A 14,753-nucleotide genomic window follows, 5' to 3' on the forward strand; every position below is an offset into this window, starting at 1 on the left:
GGTCAAACACAGTGAGTTTACTCTGTCCAAAATGGCATTCTACTCTGAGTTTTGCCAGGACCCATTCTACTCTGTGACGTGCTACCTGTGATGGAGCAGAGTTATGCATTCTACTCTGCACATTCTACTCTGTGATGGAGCAGAGTTAATTCTACTCTGTGATGGAGCTTATGCATTCCATAGTGATGGAGCAGAGTTATGCATTCTACTCTGTGATGGAATAGGCTGCATTCTATCTGTGACACACTATTCTATAGGGGAATTAGGCTTCTACTCTGTGCACAGTTACTATTCTATCTGTGACGGAATAGGCTGCATTCTACTCTGTGACGGAGCGAGTGCATTCTACTCTGTGACATAGGGAATAGGCTGCCCATAGTGCACACTCTACTCTGTGGGAATATGCATTCTACTCTGTGACGGAGCAGTTATGCATTCACACTACATAGGGAAGCGAGGCTACCCATAGTGCACACTACATAGGGAATAGGCTGCCCATAGTGCATTCTACTCATAGGGAATAGGCTGCCCATAGTGCACACTACATAGGGAATAGGCTGCCCATAGTGCACACTACATAGGGAATAGGCTGCTACTCATAGTGCTACTCTGTGACACTACATAGGGAATAGGCTGCCCATAGTGCACACTCATAGGGAATAGGCTGCCCATAGTGCACACTACATAGGGAATAGGCTGCCCATAGTGCACACTACATAGGGAATAGGGTGTCATATCAGACACATCCTGTGTTTTACCTTCAATTCATTGCCTGTGTCCCAAACCCCTGTCCAGCCTGTACTGAACGAAACATATCAGGCGCTTCGTGAGTAGACTCACCTCTTTATTTAAAACATAACTTAATACTCTGACGGAGTAGCCTATAGCGGTCTTTGTTAGTCAAGTTGCAGCACTCCTGGGCTACAGCACACCAAGATGGTAAAACACGGTATCGCAGGCAAAGTGTTGCCAACATCTGTTAACTTTCCCAAAATGTCCCGTTTGGAAGATTCACGAAATCAGGAGGGAGTAAGCAAGAAATCCAGGATCCTCCAACCGGGATTTCTGGGAATCTTGGGAAGGTACCCTATGCAGGAAGCATCAGGTCGTGGGCGTGGTCACTGTGCTGCTGACCCCTGTTTGACCTCCAGGAAACACAGACCATCGCCATGGGAACTGAAAAAGCGAGCAAACCGACAGCGTATTAGAATACACCCCTCTCTAAATAATAGGAAACAACAGCCCCCGAGTTCCATCTACTCTATAGAAAACAACAGCCCGGAGCTTCCCTCTCTATAGAAAACAACAGCCCCCGGAGCGAGTTCCCTCTCTCTATAGAAAACAACAGCCCCCGGAGCGAGTTCCCTTCTCTCTGTAGAAAACAACAGCCCCCTGAGTTCCCTCTCTCTGATAGAAAACAGCCCCTGAGTTCCCTCTCTTCTAGGAAAACCCCCTCTGACGGAGCGAGTTCCCATCTCTCTGTAGAAAACAACAGCCCCCTGAGTTCGGAGCGAGTTATGCATTCTACTCTATGAAAACAACAGCCTACCGGAGCGAGTTCCATTCTATAGAAAACAACAGTTCCCATTCTACTCTATAGAAAACAACATTCTGCTCCCCTGAGTTCCCTCTCTCTATAGAAAACAACTCTGAGGAGCCCCCTCTGAGTTCCCATTCTCTCTATAGAAAACAACAGCCCCCCTGAGTTCCATTCTCTCTATAGAAAACAGCCCCCCTGAGTTCCTACTCTCTATAGAAAACAACAGCCCCCCTGAGTTCCATTCTCTCTATAGAAAACAACAGCCCCCTGAGTTCTCTATAGGAAACAACATTCTACTCTGAGTTCCGGAGCGATGCATTCTATAGAAAACAACATTCCCCCGAGTTCCCTTCTCTCTATAGAAAACAACGGAGCCCCCCTGAGTTCCATTCTCTATAGAAAACAACAGCCCCCTGAGTTCCCTCTCTCTATAGAAAACAACAGCCCCCCTGAGTTCCTACTCTGTAGGAAACAACTACTCTGTGAGGAGCGAGTTCCCTTCTCTCTATGAGGAAAACAACAGGAGCCCCTCTGAGTTCCCTCTCTCTATCTGAAAACAACAGGAGCGAGTTATGCCTACTCTGACGGAAACATTCTACTCTGAGTTCCTCTCTCTATAGAAAAACAGCCCCCCTGTGACGGAGCGAGTTCCCTCTCTCTATAGGAAACAACAGCCCCTCTGAGTTCCCTCTCTCTATAGAAAACAACAGCCCCCTCTGAGTTCCCTCTCTACTCTGTGAAAACAACAGCCCCCGGAGCTGAGTTCCTCTGTGACGGAAAACTGAAGGAGTGAGTTCTCTACTATGTGAAAACAACAGCCCCCTGATGAGTTCCCTCTTCTACTCTGTGACGAAAATTCAACAGCCCCCACTGAGTTCCCATCTCTCTATAGAAAACAACATTCTACCCCCGAGAGTTCCCTGAAGGAGCGAGTTATGAGCGATTGCTATAGAAAACAACAGCCCCCTGAGTTCCCTCTCTCTGATGGAGCGAGTATGATTCTACTCTGTGAAAAAAACAGCCCCCCCTCTCTATAGAAAACAACAGCCCCCTGAGTTCCCTCTCTCTATAGAAAACAACAGCCCCCCTTCCCAGTCTCCCCAGACAGTCCTCTCTATAGAAGAACAACAATCCCCCCTTTAGTTCCCTCTCTCTAGAAAACAACAGCCCCCCTGAGTTCCCTCTCTCTATAGTAAAACAACAGCCCCCTGCCCTCTATAGAAAACAACAGCCCCCCATAGAATAGTTCCCACTCTCTCTATAGAAAACAACAGCCCCCCATGAGTTCCCTCTCTCTATAGAAAACAACAGCCCCCATGAGTTCCCATCTCTCTATAGAAAACAACAATAGCCCCACTGAGTTCCCTCTCTCTATAGAAAACAACATAGCCCCCATGACACTACATAGGGAATAGCTGCCCATAGTGCACACTCTCTATAGAAAACATACAGCCCCCCTGAGTTCCCTCTCCTCTATAGAAAAACAACAGGCCCCCTGAGTTCCCTCTATTTATAGAAAACAACAGCCCCCTGAGTTCCCTCTCTCTATAGCAAACACCCCCCTGAGATGAAAACAACCCCCATCTGAGTTCCCTCTCTCTATAGAAAACAAGAAATCAGCCCCCCTGAGTTCCCTCTCTATAGATAGAAAACAACAGGTCCCCCCTCTGAGTTCCCTCTCTCTATAGAAAACAACAGCCCCCTATAGAAGTTCCCTCTCTATAGGTAAAACAACAGCCCCCTGAGTTCCCTCTCTATAGAAAACAACAGCCCCCTGAGTTCCCTCTCTCTATAGAAAACAACAGCCCCCCTGAGTTCCCTCTCTCTATAGAAAACAACAGCCCCCCTGAGTTCCCTCTCCCCCCTCTCTCTATAGAAAACAACAGCCCCCCTGAGTTCCCTCTCTCTATAGAAAACAACATAGAAAACAACCCCCCTGAGTTCCCTCTCTCTATAGAAAACAACAGCCCCCCTGAGTTCCCTCTCTCTATAGAAAACAACAGCCCCCCTGAGTTCCCTCTCTCTATAGAAAACAACAGCCCCCTGAGTTCCCTCTCTCTATAGAAAACAACAGCCCCCCTGAGTTCCCTCTCTCTATAGAAAACAACAGCCCCCTGAGTTCCCTCTCTCTAGAAAACAACAGCCCCCTGAGTTCCCTCTCTCTATAGAAAACAACAGCCCCCCTCTCTCTGAAAACAACAGCCCCCTCCCTCTCTATAGAAAACAACAGCCCCCCTGAGTTCCCTCTCTCTATAGAAAACAACAGCCCCCCTGAGTTCCCTCTCTCTATAGAAAACAACAGCCCCCTGAGTTCCCTCTCTCTATAGAAAACAACAGCCCCCTGAGTTCCCTCTCTCTATAGAAAACAACAGCCCCCTGAGTTCCCTCTCTCTATAGAAAACAACAGCCCCCTGAGTTCCCTCTCTATAGAAAACAACAGCCCCCCTGAGTTCCCTCTCTCTATAAAAACAACAGCCCCCCTGAGTTCCCCTCTCTATAAAAAACAGTGAGTTCCCTCTCTCTATAGAAAACAACAGCCCCCCTGAGTTCCCTCTCTCTATAGAAAACAACAGCCCCCTGAGTTCCCTCTCTCTATAGAAAACAACAGCCCCCCTGAGTTCCCTCTCTCTATAGAAAACAACAGCCCCCTGAGTTCCCTCTCTCTATAGAAAACAACAGCCCCCCCCCCTGAGTTCCCTCTCTCTATAGAAAACAACAGCCCCCTGAGTTCCCTCTCTCTATAGAAAACAACAGCCCCCTGAGTTCCCTCTCTCTATAGAAAACAACAGCCCCCCTGAGTTCCCTCTCTCTATAGAAAACAACAGCCCCCTGAGTTCCCTCTCTCTATAGAAAACAACAGCCCCCCTGAGTTCCCTCTCTCTATAGTTCCCTCTCTCTAAAAAACAACAGCCCCCCTGAGTTCCCTCTCTCTATAGAAAACAACAGCCCCCTGAGTTCCCTCTCTCTATAGAAAACAACAGCCCCCTGAGTTCCCTCTCTCTATAGAAAACAACAGCCCCCTGAGTTCCCTCTCTCTAGAAAACAACAGCCCCCTGATAGAAAACAACAGCCCCCTGAGTTCCCTCTCTATAGAAAACAACAGCCCCCCTGAGTTCCCTCTCTCTATAGAAAACAACAGCCCCCCTGAGTTCCCTCTCTCTATAGAAAACAACAGCCCCCCCCCTGAGTTCCCTCTCTCTATAGAAAACAACAGCCCCCCTGAGTTCCCTCTCTCTATAGAAAACAACAGCCCCCCCTGAGTTCCCTCTCTCTATAGAAAACAACAGCCCCCCTGAGTTCCCTCTCTCTATAGAAAACAACAGCCCCCCTGAGTTCCCTCTCTCTATAGAAAACAACAGCCCCCCTGAGTTCCCTCTCTCTATAGAAAACAACAGCCCCCTGAGTTCCCTCTCTCTATAGAAAACAACCCCCTGAGTTCCCTCTCTCTATAGAAAACAACAGCCCCCCTGAGTTCCCTCTCTCTATAGAAAAAACAGCCCCCCTGAGTTCCCTCTCTCTATAGAAAACCCCCTGAGTTCCCTCTCTCTACAACAGCCCCCCTGAGTTCCCTCTTCTATAGAAAACAACAAAACCCCATCCTGGGAAAACTCCATTAACTAAACATCCTCAACAGGGGTTCTACCATTCTCTAAACATTGTCCAAAAAAACCCATTGGAAACAAAGGGACAAAACAGGGAAAACAACTACCATCCTAACTAAACCTCACCAGGGGTCGTCCAAACCCATTGTCAAAACAGGGAGGGACTACCATAACTAAACATTGTCCAAAACAGGGAGGGGCTACCATAACTAAACATCGTCCAAAACAGGGAGGGGCTACCATAACTAAACATCGTCCAAAACAGGGAGGGGCTACCATAACTAAACATCGTCCAAAAGGAGAGACTAGTTGTTTTTGCAAAACGTTTTGCTACGCTGTGCCACAAATGGATACACCTCTTGGTGTCCTAAAATGACTTGGGCCTGATCTCAAATCACAACCCGTCAGCACAGATCTGAGAAGAGTTGACATGTTTAAGAAACCTGGTAATAAAAAAATATATTGCTCATACCATATAATGGTAATAGCTCCACATTGACCTCCTGATAGGCGAGGTGATATCAACATATTGCTCATACCAATTAAATCCTTTCAGATCTCCACAAGTGCGTAAGGTGATGATTTGGGATTGGGCCAGTGTCTGTTCTCACCTGTTGTGACCAGGCAGCAGTACGATGCTGAGGGTCTGTTCTCACCTGGTGACCAGGCATCTGAACAGGGTCTTCCCCTGTTTTGACCAGCAGCAGTCCAACTTCCTCATCACGCACGCCACTTCCTGTTCCTCTCTTCCGGTTTCCTGCGACCAGGCAGCTCGTTCTGGTGTCTCTCTGTCGGACCCGGTTCGGTTTCGTCGTCATAGTAACCCAGGAGCACAGGTGGGGCGGAGTCAGTCAGGGCTCTGCGAGTGCTCACCTTCCTGTCCCAGAGTTCCACAGGTGAGCTGAGGACCGCGTCCACAGCGTCAGCACTATCATACTCTGGAAAAATGTGCACATTTTTAATATAATGATTAACAAACAAATTGCATTTTAAAAATTATACTTTTTATATTTCGAACAACTAAAATTCTACGGCTAAAATTAGACCCAGGTCATGGATGATGGGCGGCAGCCTAGCCGTTAGAGTATTGGGCCGGTGACTTAAAAGGTTGCTGGTTCGAATCCCTGAGCCAACAAGGGTAAGTTTCTCCGGATAAGAGCGTCTGCTAAATGACTAAAATGTAATAAATAATAAAAATACAATAATAATAAATAATATAATAAAAATAAATACAAATATATAATAAATACAAATACATAATGTAATACAAATAAATAAGAATAATATAATAATAAATAATAAAATACATAATAACAATAAAAAAGATGTTGGTACATGTGAAGCTTTGACTCACTTAAGAAAGCATGTCTCCTACGTTTCTGTCTTCCAGAGTGCTTTGCAGGTAGAATTACGCCTTGAACCGTTCCGTTCTGTCCGAAGGCCTCGCGGAGGTCCTCTTCACAGAGTCCGGCAGTCTTAGTATGGAGCCACGCTCCAACATTGGCTTCGGCTGCTATCTCTGCTAGCATAGTTTTCACTTGGAGCAGAGTGCCATTGACTTCAACTGAGAGCTCTGCTAGCTTAGCAAATTTAGCTTTAGCATGTAGCCCAGGTCCATTCGCTTCAGCTAGCTTAGCTTTAGCATTTAGAAAAGTTCCATTGACTTTCTCTAAGAGCCCCGAATGGTTCGCTTTAGCATGTAGCCGAGCTCTATTGACCTTAGCTGGGAGTGCTGCTATGTTAGCATTTAGCCCAGTGCCATTGACTTTAGCTGCTGCGTTAGCATTTAGCCCAGTCTCATTGACTTCAGCTGCTGCATTAGCATTCAGCCCAGTCCCATTGACTTTGGCTGCAAACTGTGCTGTTTTAGCATTAGCCTTTAGCCCTGCGGCGTAGATGACGTTAGCATTTAGCGGATCATCCTGCAGGGAACTCAGAAAGACGTCCAGATCCAACGTGGACTCCTTTACAGGTCTCTGGACCTGACAGGTAGACGAGAGAACACACTAGATTTACATTCAGAAAGAGCATGAGCAACAAGACAGAAGGGGATAATTACTGGAAGCAAAGGTCAGAGAGAAATTAGAATGAGTATATGAAAAAAGGACAGAGCGAGGGAGAAAGAGAGTGGGAGTGAGACGGACAGTGTGGAAGAGACACAGGCAGGGCAGAAAGCGATTGAGAGAGACAGCAAGCGATTGAGAGAGACAGAAAGCGATTGAGAGAGACAGAAAGATAGAGAGACAAAGAGATTGAGAGAGACAGAAGAGAGTGAGAGAGACAGAAAGAGATTGAGAGAGACAGAAAGAGATTGAGAGACAGAAAGAGATTGAGAGAGACAAAGATTGAGAGAGACAGAAAGAGATTGAGAGAGACAGAAAGAGATTGAGAGAGACAGAAAGAGATTGAGAGACAGAAAGAGAGTGAGAGACAGAAAGCAAAAAAAGAGGCAGAAAAACCCCTGACAGGTACATGAAGAGGGGTTTGGAGAAAAACGTAGATAAACAGAAAACGAGGGACAGATCCAGACCTTGACGATGTGTCCGCTGTGTAGCAGTGTTCCGTTGAGCATCTCGACAGCCAGCACAGCTCCCTCCAGCAGCTCAAACTCTACCTCAGCATGCACCTGCCGAGTCATCACAGGGTTAAAAGGTCAAACTCACATTTATGAAGCACATATACTCATAGGAAAGTAATCTTGAACACTAGTCACCGACTCCGGTTCTCATCAAGACTTTGATTAGTCGAATCAGGTGTTCGTGCTGGTCCGATGAAGTGGATGCTAAGCTACTGTTTCACGAACACAGACTGGAATATGTTCTGGGATTCATCCAATAATCAATAAGTGCATCGACGACAACGTCATCCCCAGTGAACGCAAGTAGAGCTGCCACTTTCAAGGAGAGGGACATTAATCCGGAGGCTTATAAGAAATTCCGCTACGACGTCCGACGAGCCATCAAACAGGCAAAGTGTCAATACAGGACTAAGATCGATCCTACTACACCGGCTCTGATGCTCGAGGGATGTGACAGGGCTTGTAAACTATCACAGTATACAAAGCCAAACCCAGCCACGAGCTGCCCAACGACGCAAGTTTGCCAGACAAGCTAAATTGCTTCTATGCTCACTTTGAGGCAAGCAATGCTGAACCGTGCATGAGAGCACCAGCTGTTCCGGACAACTGTGTGATCACGCTCTCCGTAGCCGATGTGAGTAAGACCAAGGCCGCAGGGCCAGACGGAATACCAAGACGCATACGCTGACCATCTGGCAGGTGTCTTCACTGACATTTTCACCCTAACCCGGTCTGTAATACCAACTTGTTTCAAGCAGACCACCATTGTCCCCGTGCCCAAAACGCCCAGGTGACCTGCCTAAATGACTATCGCCCCGTAGCACTCACATATATAGCCATGAAATGCTTTGAAAGGCTGGTCATGGCTCACATCAACACCGTCATCATCCCAGAGACCCTGGACCCAGTCCCATTCACATTACCCAACAGATACACAGACGACTCAATCTCTATTGTCATCCACACTGCCTTCACCCATCTGGACAAAAGGATTACCTACCTGTATGTGAGAATGCTGTCCATTGACTACAGCTCAGCATTCAACACCACAGTCACCTCCAAGCTCATCACTGAGCTAAACACCTTCCTCTGCAACTGGATCTGGACTTACTGACGGGCCGGCTCTAGGCGTTAAGGGTAGGCAACAACACATCCGCCACGCTGACCAACAACATGGGAAGGCTCTAGGCGTTAAGGGTAGGCAACAACACATCCGCCACGCTGACCAACAACACGGGAAGGCTCTAGGCGTTAAGGATAGGCAACAACACATCCGCCACGCTGACCACCAACACAGGCCGCTCGGCTTATGTGCTTAGTTCCATCATGTATTCATTATTCACCCTACGACCGCGTGGCCACGCACGACTCCAACACCATCATCAAATTTACCTGATGACACGACAGTGGTAGGACTGATCACCGACGACGATGAAGCAGCCTATAGGGAGGAGATCAGAGGCCTGGCCGTGTGGTGCCAGGACAACATCCTCTCCCTCAACGTCAGAAAGACAAAGGAGTTGATCGTGGACTACAGGAAATGGAGGGGTGAGCCACGCCTCCAACCACATCAACGGGGCTGTAGTGGAGCAAGTCGAGAGCCTCCAACCACATCAACGGGGCTGTAGTGGAGCAGGTCGAGAGCCTCCAGCCACATCAACGGGGCTGTAGTGGAGCAGGTCGAGAGCCTCCAGCCACATCAACGGGGCTGTAGTGGAGCAAGTCGAGAGCCTCCAACCACATCAACGGGGCTGTAGTGGAGCAGGTCGAGAGCCTCCAGCCACATCAACGGGGCTGTAGTGGAGCAAGTCGAGAGCCTCCAACCACATCAACGGGGCTGTAGTGGAGCAGGTCGAGATCCCCCAGCCACATCAACGGGGCTGTAGTGGAGCAGGTCGAGAGCCCCCAGCCACATCAACGGGGCTGTAGTGGAGCATGGTCCAGAGCCCCCAGCCACATCAACGGGGCTGTAGTGGAGCGGGTCGAGATCCCCCAGCCACATCAACGGGGCTGTAGTGGAGGCGGGTCGAGATCCCCCAGCCACATCAACGGTGCTGTAGTGGGAGGCGGGTCGAGAGCCTCCAGAAGTTCTTCAGTATCCACATTGCTAAGGAATGAACATGGTCCACACACACACACGAGCACGACGGGGCCTCTTCCCCCTCAGGAGGCTGAGGAGATTTGGCCTCAGACACGAGAGCATGACGGGGCCTCTTCCCCCTCAGGAGGCTGAGGAGATTTGGCCTCAGACACAACAGAGCATGACGGGGCCTCTTCCCCCTCGGGAGGCTGAGGAGATTTGGCCTCAGACACGAGAGCATGACGGGGCCCTCTTCCCCCTCGGGAGGCTGAGGAGATTTGGCCTCAGACACCAGTGCACGACGGGCCTCTTCCCCCTCGGGAGGCGGAGGAGATTTGGCCTCAGACACGAGAGCATGACGGGGCCTCTTCCCCCTCGGGAGGCTGAGGAGATTTGGCCCTCAGTTCTACAGCTACACCATTGAGAGCATCTATGGACCCCCTGGGGAAAAATGTGTACTCTGAAAATTAGAACCTAACGCCACACTCACACACCCCAGTACACACTACATATGCCCAGACACACTCACACCCCAGTACACACTACATACGCCCAGACACACACTACACACACACACGCCCAGACACACACTACATACGCCCAGACACACACTACACACGCCCAGACACACACACACACGCCCAGACACACACACACTACACACGCCCAGACACACTACACACACGCCCAGACACACACCTACACACGTACAGCCCTTAGCCTGGATACAGCCCTTAGCCTGGATACAGCCCTTAGCACTACACCCTTAGCCTCACAGCCCTTAGCCTCGGTACAGCCCTTAGACTCGGTACACACCTTAGCCTACAGCCCTTAGCGGTACAGCCCTTAGCCTGGATACAGCCCTTAGCCTGCACTTAGATACAGCCATATAGCCTGGAAACCCCGAGGTGCCTTATTGCTATTATAAATTGCCTTAATTAGAAGGGTAAAAATATTGTCTTTCAGCCAATCAGCATTGTGTCACTTTCTATCTATTTACCATGTTTGTCTTTAACTCTTAACATGATTTGGATGGAACAAAAGCCTGTACCCATTGGAGATCCCTGGGCCAGAACTCATAAAGCATCTCTGAGAAGGAGAGCTGATCTAGGATCATCTTTGCCTTTTAGGTTGTAATGAATAGACAAGGGGGACCTGATCCTAGATCAGCACCACTGTGGTGACGAATGGACAGGGGGACCTGATCCTAGATCAGCTCTACTGTAGCCTCGGTACAGCCCTGATCCTCGATCAGCCCTACTGTGGTTAGCAAGGGGACCTGATCCTAGATCAGCTCTACTGGAGGTAATGGACAAGGGGGACCTGATCCTAGATCAGCTCTACTGTGGTAACGAATGGACAAGGGGGACCTGATCCTAGATCAGCTCTACTTGCTAACGATGGAAATTGGGACCTGATCCTAGATCAGCTCTACTGTGGTAACGAATGGACGATTGGGGGACTTTCCCAATCAGCTCTACTGTGTGGACAAGGGGACCTGATCCTAGATCACACCACTGTTTGTCCTGATCCTAGATCAGCACCACTGTGGTAACTCTGGAAAGGGGGACCTGATCCTATGATTTGGATGGAACAAAAGGGACCTGATCCTACCCATTGGTAACGAATGGACAAGGGGGACCTGATCCTAGATCAGCTCTCTGAGAAGGAATGGATCTAGGGGGACCTGATCCTAGATCAGCTCTACTGTTTTAATGAATGGACAAGGGGGACCTGATCCTAGATCAGCTCTACTGTGGTAACGAATGGACAAGGGGGCAAGGGGACCTGATCCTAGATCACTCTACTGTCTACTGTGGTAACGAATGGACAAGGGGACCTGGGGGACCTGATCCTAGATCAGTTCTACTGGGACCCTGATCCTCAGATCAGCTCTACTGTGGTAACGAATGGACAAGGGGGACCTGATCCTAGATCAGCTCTACTGTGGTAACGAATGGACAAGGGGGACCTGATCCTAGATCAGCTCTACTGTGGTAACGAATAGACAAGGGGACCTGATCCTAGATCAGCACGACTGAGACGCTTTATGGCTTCTGATTTCTGGTCACGTACCCTCTGAGTAGCGTTCAACAGCCTGACAGCTCGTACGTTTCCACAGCTGCTGAACAGCCTCCTCACAGCCCTCTCTGTGTAGTCGCTAGGCAACGGCCCTGCAAACACCACACACATCTCTCTCAGACGCTGAGACATCTGGAACACATGACACGACACGCACATACAAAGTTCATTTAGACAGATATGACATCAACATGTATACAGTTAGCGCCCCCTATTGGAATATAGTCATAACATCCAACAGGACTAGTTCAGTATACAGTTAGCGCCCCCTATTGGAATATAGTCATAACATCCAACAGTTCAGTGTACAGTTAGCGCCCCCTATTGGAATATAGTCATAACATCCAACAGTTCAGTATACAGTTAGCGCCCCCTATTGGAATATAGTCATAATATCCAACAGTTCAGTATACAGTTAGCGCCCCCTATTGGAATATAGTCATAACATCCAACAGTTCAGTATACAGTTAGCGCCCCCTATTGGAATATAGTCATAACAATCCAACAGGACTAGTTCAGTATACAGTTAGCGCCCCCTATTGGAATATAGTCATAACATCCAACAGTTCAGTATACAGTTAGCGCCCCCTATTGGAATATAGTCATAACATCCAACAGTTCAGTTTACAGTTAGCGCCCCCTATTGGAATATAGTCATAACAATCCAACAGGACTAGTTCAGTATACAGTTAGCGCCCCCTATTGGAATATTACATCCAACAGTTCAATATACAGTTAGTTCAGTAGACAGATTCATAACCTGTGGTAGTGATAGATATGACAGACAGAGAGGTAGACAGATTCATACCGTGTGATAGATATGACAGACAGAGAGGTAGACAGATTCATACCGTGTGGTAGATATGACAGAGAGGTAGACAGATTCATACCGTGTGGTAGATATGACAGAGAGGTAGACAGATTCATACCGTGTGATAGTGATAGATATGACAGACAGAGAGGTAGACAGATTCATACCGTGTGATAGTGATAGATATGACAGACAGAGAGGTAGACAGATTCATACCGTGTGGTAATGATAGATATGACAGACAGAGAGGTAGACAGATTCATACCGTGTGGTAATGATAGATATGACAGACAGAGGTAGACAGATTCATACCGTGTGGTAGTGATAGATATGACAGACAGAGAGGTAGACAGATTCATACCGTGTGGTAGATATGACAGACAGAGAGGTAGACAGATTCATACCGTGTGGTAGATATGACAGACAGAGAGGTAGACAGATTCATACCGTGTGGTAGATATGACAGAGAGGTAGACAGATTCATACCGTGTGGTAGTGATAGATATGACAGACAGAGAGGTAGACAGATTCATACCGTGTGATAGATATGACAGACAGAGAGGTAGACAGATTCATACCGTGTGGTAGTGATAGATATGACAGACAGAGAGGTAGACAGATTCATACCGTGTGATAGATATGACAGACAGAGAGGTAGACAGATTCATACCGTGTGGTAGTGATAGATATGACAGACAGAGAGGTAGACAGATTCATACCGTGTGATAGATATGACAGACAGAGAGGTAGACAGATTCATACCGTGTGGTAGTGATAGATATGACAGACAGAGAGGTAGACAGATTCATACCGTGTGATAGATATGACAGACAGAGAGGGAGACAGATTCATACCATGTGGTAGTGATAGATATGACAGACAGAGAGGTAGACAGATTCATACCGTGTGATAGATATAGACAGACAGAGACAGGTAGACAGATTCATACCGTGTGGTAGTGATGACAGACAGAGAGGTAGACAGACAGTGTGGTAGTGATGACAGACAGAGGTAGACAGATTCATACCGTGTGGTAGTGACAGACAGAGTAGATTCATACCGACAGATATGACAGAGGTAGACAGATTCATACCGTGTGATAGATATGACAGAGAGGTAGACAGATTCATACCGTGTGGTAGATATGACAGAGAGGTAGACAGATTCATACCGTGTGGTAGATATGACAGAGAGGTAGACAGATTCATACCGTGTGGTAGATATGACAGAGAGGAAGACAGATTCATACCGTGTGGTAGTGATAGATATGACAGACAGAGAGGTAGACAGATTCATACCGTGTGGTAGATATGACAGAGAGGTAGACAGATTCATACCGTGTGGTAGATATGACAGAGAGGTAGACAGATTCATACCGTGTGATAGATATGACAGAGAGGTAGACAGATTCATACCGTGTGATAGATATGACAGAGAGGTAGACAGATTCATACCGTGTGGTAGATATGACAGAGAGGTAGACAGATTCATACCGTGTGGTAGATATGACAGAGAGGTAGACAGATTCATACCGTGTGGTAGTGCTGGTCAGTAGAGATCATAGCCTTCAGATGGTCAGAGAAGGAAGACAACTGGACAACGCTGAACAGTGAGAGTCTAGTCCTCTTTGAAAGGAAGACAAGACCTGGAGGAGAGAATGAGGGATAGTTAGGGTGGAGGGTTTAGGAGGTAGGGTGGAGGGTTTAGGGGAGGGTTGAGGAGGTAGGGTGGAGGGTTTAGGAGGTAGGGTGGAGGGTTTAGGAGGTAGGGTGGAGGGTTGGAGGTTAGGCGGGTTAGGTTACTTTTTCAAACTGGTCCCCAGTGGGAATCGAACCCACAACCCTGGTATTGCAAATGCCATACTCTACCAACTGAGCCCCATGGCCCATCACGCGTCTCACCTCTCTGTCTGAGCTGTGCCACTGCTGATTGGACAGATCCAGGGTGTTGTCAGCACGCTTCCCTATAAACACGACTGATTGGCCAGAACTCTTCAGGGCCTCGGCAAACCTGAGAGAACTACAGCAGAGTTGTTACTACAAGAGAGAAATGAGAGCCAC

The 14,753-nt window shown here is 48.0% G+C and overlaps 1 pseudogene; it reads right to left on the reverse strand.

The window, feature by feature from the left end:
* Positions 1-882: 882 nt before the first annotated feature.
* Positions 883-14,753, reverse strand: part of LOC135537137 (RNA exonuclease 5-like) — a 20,020-nt pseudogene continuing 6,149 nt past the window's right edge.

This window comes from Oncorhynchus masou, unplaced genomic scaffold (assembly GCF_036934945.1).
Source record: "Oncorhynchus masou masou isolate Uvic2021 unplaced genomic scaffold, UVic_Omas_1.1 unplaced_scaffold_712, whole genome shotgun sequence".
Taxonomy (NCBI): domain Eukaryota; kingdom Metazoa; phylum Chordata; class Actinopteri; order Salmoniformes; family Salmonidae; genus Oncorhynchus; species Oncorhynchus masou.